This window comes from Chinchilla lanigera, unplaced genomic scaffold, assembly GCF_000276665.1.
Source record: "Chinchilla lanigera isolate Chin_1 unplaced genomic scaffold, ChiLan1.0 scaffold00165, whole genome shotgun sequence".
Lineage (NCBI taxonomy): Eukaryota > Metazoa > Chordata > Mammalia > Rodentia > Chinchillidae > Chinchilla > Chinchilla lanigera.
Genome location: NW_004955566.1, coordinates 1105536 through 1115678, shown reverse-complemented (window position 1 = coordinate 1115678; position 10143 = coordinate 1105536). Strand labels below are relative to the sequence as shown.

At 48.1% G+C, this 10143-nt stretch overlaps 1 long non-coding RNA gene across 1 annotated transcript in view; it reads left to right on the top strand.

Moving 5' to 3' along the window:
- Positions 1 to 9466: 9466 nt before the first annotated feature.
- The window catches only part of LOC106147470, a 1528-nt gene continuing 851 nt past the window's right edge, over positions 9467 to 10143 (top strand). Inside the window, exon 1 of the long non-coding RNA XR_001232393.1 lies at positions 9467 to 9873. This is a non-coding gene — a long non-coding RNA (uncharacterized LOC106147470). The remainder of the gene's footprint in view (positions 9874 to 10143) is intronic.

Genomic DNA, 10143 nt, shown 5'->3' with positions numbered 1-10143 from the left:
CTTTTCCCGGAACAGTATGCTGAGAGTACCACTTCCTTGGGTGTTGGACCAGTTACAAGGAGGGCTCTCCTTTGAGGCCACCCCTCTTTCCTGTGATTGGGCAAAGGTGGGTTTGTGGCTCCTGGGCACGGTGTGAGAGCAGGGCGTTCTTGGAGGGTCATTTGATGTCATGTCTTTTTCTTTCTCAAACCTGGAGACGACTCTTTAAGCACAGGGCATTTTGTTGTTGTTTGAGTAGTCAAAAGATTTTCGAAACATTGTCCTGGTAGTCTGGAGTTATTTTTTATTTAGGACTTTGTCACATCCTAGCAAGCATACACACGTAATGAGATTCTCTCTGATTTTGTTACTCCTGTCTCGTCTTTGTTGCAGTGTCTGCTGTCTCTGTGTTTCTTAGGGCATCCTAAGGAGACTCAGTGGCCTCCCCACAATGTAATCCTCTGGCAGGGCATCCCCTTGCTCTAGTTTAATGCGAGAAGGCTTTTAAAGCAGAAATAGTGCTGTCTATCCTTAATTTCTATATGTTCTTGCTACATGTTTGTGACACATAATAATTACAATCACTTCAGGGTACTGGTACATGTACGTCTGCCCCTACCATCCTGAGATTTCTGGTTGCTAAAGCCTCCATGTATAGTTACTAGACCTCTCTCACAGTTATAAAGCTTCCGTTTCCTCATCCTCATAGTGAGGCTAGGAATACTGCTGCAGGCACAGTTGGCACCTTGCCCATAGCCCCTACTCTTTTGTCTTCCAGTGTGCATGGTCCTACCTTCTAATTGCTACCATCTCCATCCCTGGGCTCCCTTTGGCACCAAACCCCACCTTCCTGCATGCAGCAAGCTAGAGACAGCCCTTGGCTAGACCGTGTAAGCTGGTGGATAAATACTGTATCCTCCTTGCCCTCTGGACAGGGAACTCAAAGTGCTTGTTCTACAGTGTGCCCCCAAGATCCCCAGCAGGACTGAGCTCCAGTTGTCCATGACTGGAACTTTCTCAGAACACACCATTTTGTGGCAGCCTTCCCTTCTCTGCCTCACTGTCCCATTCTCCTGCTGGACCCTTCTGGAATCCCCTGCCAGATCAATCACTTATCTCATGGTCTCCTCTTGGGCAAACCCAAATGAGGACCAATCTATTGACTAGAGCGTTCTGAATCAAAGAGTAAACAACAGAGGTGTAGTAAGTTTCCACTGCAACCCCAGCGACAACCAGTGCTTAGTAAATGTTGAGTCAGTTGAGTGGTGGCTAAGAATGGGGGCCGATGGCATGTATCCCAGCCTGCCATGTACTAACCAGATAACTCTGGGCCAGCTCTGCAGTCTCTCTGGACTTCACTTTTCTCATTGGGCATGTGGGCATATCACAGTGTCTCATAGGTTGTGTGAGGATTAAAGGAAATTGTGTATATGTATATGGAGTTCACTGGACCCAGTGGTGAACATCAGTAGTCCCAGTTACTTCAGAGGCTGAGGCAGGAGGATTGCCAGTTTGAGACTAGCCTGGACAATTTAGGGAGATCTTGTCTCAAAATAAAAAATAAAAGGGCTGGTGATATAGATCAGTGCAAGGTCCCGCATTCAATCCCTGGTACTGCAAAATAGACAAGTAAATATATACATAGAGCTCTTCATGCATTATAAGGCTCAATAAATATTAGCTATTTTCATCAAGTTCTTTATCCTACCTGTGGGCTAAGTGGGTATTCCAGCCTCTTTTGCTTAGAAGACAGAGTGAAAAAGGAAAATCTTAATCCTGAAATCCCATCAAGAAGCATAATGAGATGAGAATGGCAAGTAAACTCCAGTTTATTACAAATGTGGACATTCTAAAAGCTTCAGAGAGTTTTTCAAGTAGAAAACGTGTCAGTGGTCAGCTTTATAAGCCATCAGCTCATGGGGGCTTACTTCCAGAAAGAGTCCCCTGAAGCCAGGGATAGTGGAAGATGCCCATAATCCCAGCACTCTGGGACTGAAGCAGGAGGATTGCAAGTTCAAGTCAAGTCTAGTTCAAGTCTAGTCTAGTCTTAGCAATTTAGTGAGACCCTGTCTCAAAAATAAAAAATGAAAAGGGCTGGGGATGTAGCTCAGCATGAAGGCTCTGGGTTCAATTCCCAGCACTGCAAAAACCAAAACCAAACCCTAAATCAAAACAAACAAACAAACAACCCAAGAGTCCTCTGAACCTCGTAAGTGGCAGAAACAGCAGTCTGGACAGGAAATGGTCTCTTAGAACCAAGCTAGAGTTGAAGGGACAAATGCTCCTCAGGGGAAAAGACAATCAGCAAAATCAGAACGTGTGCTATTGACGATAGCTTCACCGGTTTCCTTATTTCCCAGCCCCCTGTGTTAGCACAAAGGGATTGAGAAATAGTGACGAGGATGTTTCCCAGAAGGAAGGGCAGCACACACAGGCTGCCAGATTTTTCCTTAAACAGAACCCTGAGACCAGTTGAAGCCACCACCTAATTGATCACAGGTGAGGGAAAAGAGGGAGCCAGTGTAGTGAGAAGCCCCAAATCAAAATCACATTCACAAGGCTCCCCTGTGCTCTGATATTCAAGTCGATCTATGGTTTGAATTTATCTCCCGAAAGCTCATGTGCTGCCACCTTAATTCCCAGTGCAGCAATGTTGGGAGGTGGGGCCTAAGAAGAGGTGTTTAGGTCATGAAGACTCTACTTTCATGAATGGATTAATCTTGTTTTCTTGGCAGTGGGTTAGTTCTCACAGGGGTGGGTTGGTTCTCATGGGAGCAGGTTGTTCTAATAGGGAGTTGAAGGGTTGAGATGTAGCTCAGTAGCACAGCACTTGCCTGGTGTGCACAAGCTCCTGGGTTCCATCCCCAGTACTAGAAGTGAGTTCAGCTTCCTCAGCTCTCCTGATGCAGAAAAAAGGGCCGCTGGAAGCCAAGCAGATGCTAACACCTTGCTCTTGAATTTCCAGCCTCCAGAACAGTGAGCCAAATAAATTTCTATGCTTTATACATTTCCTGGTCTCCAGTGTTTTGTGATAGCGGCAGAAAACAGATTAAGACAGGTACAACCACATACCTCAGTATATACCATGCAGGCTTCCCAGTTCCTTGGCACTTGGCCCGGCTGCTTTGTCCAAAGTGAAGCAGAACTTTTCAAGTAGATTTTGAATTCAATTTAAAATGTGGTTACTTAAAAGGGATAATGCAGACCCTTTGCACTGCCTCAAAATAAAAAATAAAAAAGGGCTCTTTTTGGTATTTGTTCTATAAAATTTCCATTTGTTTATTAATTTATTAAAAAGCATTTATCGAGCATCAGTTATGTGGTTCCGCCTCAGTTTGGTTTGCCCAGAAGCTGACCTCAGACATTACTTTGAATATAAGTACAGTTCTGCGGTACACACGTTTTGATCAGTGACGGGTTGTATATATGATGGTGGCCCCATAAGATTATATTATTTAGTGACGTCATAGTCATCTTAGTCTGGGTAAGTGTGTTCTCTGATAGTCACACAATGATAAGATTGGCTAACACATTTCTGAGAACATGTTCCCACCGTTAAGTGACTCTTGACTATAGTTTATTTGAGAAATGATCCCAGGAAACATAGGCCGGGGAGAGTGGGATAGTGAAAAACAAGAGGGAAGAAAGGCAGGCAATATAGATTAGGCCATTACCACTAAGGGTAAATGGATTTTAATGCCGCTGAGGAATTTTGAAGTCAGTATTGAATACAAGCCTCACCTTTCCCATCTAGGGCTGGGCAAGGTGACGCCAACTCCTGCAGGAGTCATAGGAGGGCTGTGAGGAAAGGCATTAACTCCTTAGCACTTGCAGCCTGCGACAGCAACAGCAACGTGAACTCGATGTAGGAAGAAGCAGTCAGGCGGAGGTACAGATGCTGCCTGCTGGAGCTAGAGAGGTGTGCACCGAAGTGGCCACCAACGGCCTCTGCTTGCCTGAATTTCACAGTGCTCGACCCAAGGAGCCTGCATTTGGCGCAGCAGTGGTATATTGCACAAGCAAGCTTGGCAAGCCACGGGGACAGGGTGTGACAGGTGAGAGGCCGGAAGAGAGGGAGAGAGGGCGTGCTTCCTGGAAGGGACAAGGCCATCTGAATCTGCAGGATGACGAGGAGGTGCTTGGGAAAGTGGAGAAAACAGTTTCTGGGTAGGGCACTTGCGTGTGCAAATATCAAAAGCAAAAGAGTATTTTGACGAATGTTGTTTTCTGTCTTGGTTTTCATAGCATGTGTTCCCTTTCACCAAGAGAAGCCTCCCTTCAGCTCCACATGCTGTCCGCCGTGCCCATTATTGGATGTCTAATGCACTCAACAAAATCTATTATTTTATGCTGGATGTATGGGGCTATCTGTTAATATCTGACAGTTATTACCCAGAAACTAAATGAACCTTGGAGTGAATATTTTCTTTTCCTTTAAAAAAATAAAATAAGAAGAAAAGGTGAAATGTCAGAGAGAAGGAAAAATATCTTAAGCCATGAATCTTTACAGATGCACGGCATGCTTTTTTAAGAAAACATGAAAAGATGTGAATTTGAGATGGGGCTAGGATGCATTCCCAAGACCGGCGTGGATGTCTCCCAGACGCCTGCAAACGGCTTATCAAAGGCTCCAGCTGAGGGCTGGACTCATTTGTCAAAAGCCTGACAACTGATGATGTCACAGTGGTAGGGCACTCAAGTGCCCAACTTTGACAAGGTGTGTTGAGGGAACACGGTGCGGCCACAGCCCAGGCCACCCACAGGACACATGTGCATTATCACCTGCTTCTCTTCTGGGCTGGATGATTTGATGGAACTGCCCTTGTTGTTGGTGGCAGAAACACCAAGTGGCTTAAACACCAAAAGACAAAACACAGCCATAAGTCTGAAGCGGCCTTGGGCAAAACTGTGAACCAAGTGAGGCCTGGCTACTGCTTCCTTCCATGGTTGACCCCTTTCCGAATTTTCTTTAGCTGCCTAACAAGGCTTCACTGTCCAGAGATCCTGAAAAAATAGATAAATATATCCCCCCTGGGACCAGGAAATGTCTGTTACCCCAAACCAGATGGATTTGCTTTTTTTTTTTTTGTACCGGGAATGGAACTCAGGACCTTGCGCTTGCCAGGCAAGCATGCTCCTGAGCTATACCCCCGGCCCTGGATTTGCATTTTAAAAGAGAACTGTGGATAGGGAGCAATGCTTTAACACACAAGAAGGCCTCCAAAACGGAGGAGATTTAGGCAAAACAGGAGCTGGATTTTCTGGCTCCATTCTTTCAAAGCACACCAGGTAGATGACTATCTAGTTTGCCAACTGTGCAGGGCCAGTTGGCTGCCACAAATGTGGTCAGATCGTAATCTAGGTTGTTAGACATCCGGATAGTCTTCAGAGTGCATAGGGACTGCAAGGAGCAGGGACTTTCTGCGGGTGCAGGTAATGTTCTGTTTCTCAGGCTGGGTACTGATGTGGTTTACTTTGTGAAAACTCATTAAATATAAAAACTAATTGTGTAAAAAAGAGCTTAGTTTCAAAAAGTAGCTTTGGAGTCTGGGAAAAGAAGATGTGATTCATGTCTGCCCTTTTCCTTTTGCTACGTGCGTGTGCACACGCGTGCATGTGCGCTCGTGTATGTGTGTGTGTATTACGGCTTCCAATCCTCACAGCAACCCTGGGAGGGAGGCCTAGTAATTATATCCATTTTGCAGATGCGGATACCAAGTCATAGAGAGGTCTGACTTCTTGCCCAAGATCACACAACCAGTCAGTAACAGAGTGGGGATTCAAATCCAGGTCTTCCAAGTAGAGTCTGCTTTCTTCAAGTATTGCAAGAGTAGAGATCAAATCCCCCTCTCTAATTCTCTTAGGGGGCTATAGGAGAATTCTACTTTGGTTAGGAGCCCGAGAGGTTCTGCATCTGTCAGACACATGGTTGTCAGGAGGGGAAGGCCTGGACAGGTGGCAGCTGGGGCTGATGGCCAGGATGGCACGGTTCATGTTAGATCTCTTGCGGGGTGAAGCTTGGTGGAGAGTTTGTGCATATACTCAGGGACCCAGAGAAGTGATGAGAGGATTGCTGGGGGTGCCAACCCGGGGTATAGGAGGGAGGAAACTGAAGGAGGCTTCAAGGGGAGTCAAGGTTCCATTGTTAAAAATGCCAGCAAGGTTCGGAGCCCAGGACATAGGGCATGGCAGACACAGGTGGGACAGGCCAGTGGACTGATGTTGAGATGACTCTGCATAGTTGTTTTGCCCTGAAATGGAAAGAGTCCTTGGAACCTTCTCTCTTCAAGAATCAAAGCAATAAAGGGATGTTTTGGGCCTTCCTGGGAGCAAGGTAAGTAGGTAAGGAAGGTATCTATTTCATAAAGATGTCACAACTATAAAAGACCACCCATGTGGTCTTCTGCATTGTGCCCTGTCACTCAGCCATCAAGTCTATGTCTCCACCCTTATTGTAGCAGAAAATGCCCCCCCCCCGCCAGTATACTTCAGTTACTTCATTGTCCAAGTAATAGTTCCTGTTTTGGTTCCAGTTGTTCCTGTCTCTTAGATATCGATGGTCACTGTGATGCACATTGTATAAACCAATCCCCAACTGACAAGCTATTCTGCCTCTGTACTTCCTGCTTGCTTATCCCATATAAGCCCTAGTCCACCAGAGATCAGGGCCTGATAGTCTGAGAATGATCCTGATCAGTGCCTGTTGACATAAATAAATCTGCCTCCAAATCCTGGGAGTCATTTAGGTGTTTCTGCTTGCCACTGTATTCTGAATATGGCAAGTGACTCCTTTGATCAATAGAATATGATGGAAGTTGGTCTATCCCCATTCCTGGTGTAGCACTTAATGGGCCTGGTGGCTTCCTCTTCCTGCGTCTCAGCACCCAGCCACAGTGGTGTGAGGAGCTCAAAACATATGGACACGCTTCACCTGATAGCCCAGATGAGTTGCCGGTCAGGCCAGCATCAACCACGAGCTGCGTATGTGCGCCACCTTGGATGCTCAGCTTAGAGCAGCCTGCAGGTGATTGCTGCTGTAGCTGCTCAAGAGAACTCAAGTGAGAACCACCTGGCAGAGTCCACTCCATTCAGAGGAGCCAGGAGACCATAAGAATTGTTTTTAGTCACTAAGTCTTAAGGTACTTTGTATCATAAGAGATACCGGGGGAAAAAAAGAAAGACAAGGGCCTCAAAGATCAGCACACAGGATTACTGGGGGTGCCAACCCGCGGTGTAGGAGGGAGGACACTGAAGGAGGCTTCAGGTGGAGTCAAGCTTCCATTCATAAAAACATCAGCAATGCTGGGAGCTCAGAGATTTAGTTGCAGACTTGGCCCTGCTACTCAGTGGCCCTGGAATCTTTAAGTCAACAGCTCTTTGAGTCTCGTTCTTGTCATCTGTAAAATGGAGATGATTCATTCCACAAACTCAGACTATTATATTTGGGTCCCAATTAGGGTAGGCATCATGCTCATTCTAAGACAAAATCAGGCACTGAAAATGTGTATAAATGTGTAGAAAGAAATGTTAATTATATACAAATATAACAGTACCTAGCACATTCTAAGTGCTCAATATATGTTTGTGGTCATTATTAAGCTGTAGGTGTCACGTATTTCTCTTAGTAACATTTATACCCTGATGGCATCTTTAAAAAGCTAACCAGGTACAACTGCTTTGGAGACCTGTTTGGCAATAAAGTTAAACATCTACTACCTTATGACTCAGAAAATTCTACTCCTGGGAGTACTGTATACCCAGCAAAACTGGGCCTTTGTATCCACCAAAACACATATAGCACAATGTTCCCAAATACTCTATTCATAATAACTCCAAGCTGGAGACAATCCAAATGTCCATCAAAAGTCAAACACATAAGTAAATTGTGGTATATTTGTATAATGGAATATCATTCGGTAATTAAAAAGGACGGACTATTGTTTCATGCAGTAGAATGGATGGAGCTTGAGGAGAATAAATGGAAGAAGCCACACAACAAAGAACACCTGCTGCACGAGTCCATTTATAAAAACAGGTAAAACTAATCTACGGCCGTGGAGGTCAGAATAGTTGGGGGTGTTGACTGAGGGGCTTTGAGGGAAACTTCTGGGCTTTTGGCAATCTTCCATATCTTGACCTGGGTGGTGATACTAGGTATACTAGTGGAAAATTAGTTCATACGTAAAACATTAAGATGTACACACTTCACTGTATCTGAGTTGTTGGGGCTCGGGTGCAATACCCCAAAGTGCAGGGTTCCTCGTATTAAGTACTTTGAACTAAAACAGATCAGAAGGCCTCCTCTGAAGCAAGACCTCTCTTGGTCTTTTCTGGCCCGCCTGGCTCCTATCCCACTTTCTTCCCTGAAGTAAGACTCGGAAACTAGAATCCTTCTTCCCCCACAAGGTGGGCCATAGAAATTAGAATTCCCGTCCCGCAAAGCAAGGCATAAAACCTAGAATGATCACTCTCTCCCTTTTGCCTTGAAGATTCTTATTCCGGAAGGGTCCTGTCTTATACTCAGGAGGAGGAAATGCTACCCAGAAAGGCCAAGAAAAATCCCAACAAGCAGGCCTTGCTAGCCCTCCCCACCCCACCATTAGATGATACCTTTTGTCTGATCTCACTTCTACATGGCTGTCCATTCTTCACTGAACCTAGGCACTGGGTCTTTGAGTTTTCATTTCTGAAGGCGCTGGTATCAAGGAAAACTTTGATGAAATAAATTTACTATTCTTTTTTCTTGTTGACCGGTCTCTTGCTCCTGAAGTGTGGGTGTGACCACTGTGATGGATATCATGGGTGAGGAAAGGGATCACACCTTTCTGCCCCTACAAAGATACACCTCAATAGAAAAATAAGTAAAAGAGGGGGCCCTCTGTGGGTCGGCTGCTCCCAGGTGGCCACTGGTGGGAGGAATTGGGAAATAAAGTCAAGGGTTCCAGGTGGGAAGTGTTCAGAAGAAAATGTCCTCTGTTCCTGAGAGGTTGGCAGTCCCCTTAAACCAGGTGTCTGGAGCCGGGTGCGGTTCTCTAAGGCTGTGCTACGGTCAGCGTGGCGCTCCTTTGTGGACCCTCAAGTCCCTGAGGCTGGGCCTTTCTTCACAGCAGAGCCTGAGACCAGGCTGAAGGGGCGGCCGTGAAAAATACTGCCAACACCAAGCCTCAGTGACTTCTAGAAGCAGGAGTACACAGGCAGGATCGCAGCGGACCCGGGCTTAACCGAGACCAGTGCAAGCTGAGCAGGGCCACAGGGCCAGTTGGCTGCAGGTTTCCCGACAGATGGGGACTGGACCGCAGGAAGGGGACCGCTCCCAGAGCAAGGGACCTCGGGCCTCAGCCAGTGGTGGCAGCGGGCCAAGTTTCCTCCCAGGGGGACGACAGGCTGGATGAAAGCTTCCCTCTGCCCCCTCTCCCCGCTTCTCTTCTCCTTTAAGCACCGAGGAGCTCGGTCACTCCTCACACCGTCTTGGAGTGGATTTCTCAGAGTCAGCAGCAGGAGCTCCCCGCCCCCAGCGCTGGGGGCCACCGCGCCCTTTCCTTCCGACTACTCCCAGCCCGCCCCAGCCGGGACCGCAGAGCGCGGCGGGTTCAGTGTAATTAATTTAGAAACCAGGGAGGATTTTATCACCATCTCCGCCGCCTCCGCCGGAGCAGGTTTCGCAGCTGCCTGCGGGCTTTCCTACGACAGCTCCGGGGTATCGGACTCCGAGGCGCGCCCTCCCCCAGTGGCCGTGCCCGGAGGGAAGGGGCTCCTGGGCTACCCAGGTCCGCTGCAGCGCGGCCAAGCCCCCAGGGACCCCTTCCCTCTCGCCCGCGCGGTCCGTCCTTGGCACTTCTCCGGGGACAGGGGTTGAGGCCCGGGGGCAGCCGGAGGCCTTGGCACGGCCGCAGGGTAATTGGAATGCGCCTGAGACCGCCTGGGGGAAGGGGTGTCCCTCGGGGCATCGGTCCCCGCCACAGCGGAGGAGGGGGACAGCCGGGATCCGCACGGCAGTCATCCCCACCTCCGCGCGGCCACCGAAGCCCCCTCCTCGGCTCAGCGCCCGGGCCTGCGCCCTCCCCTAGGCTCCGCCCGCTCATTAGCGGAGGCCGGGCCGGCCCGTTCGCCTCCTCCGGCCGCCAATTACCCGCCCCGCTGGCTCCGAGCGCGCCGCCGGGCCAG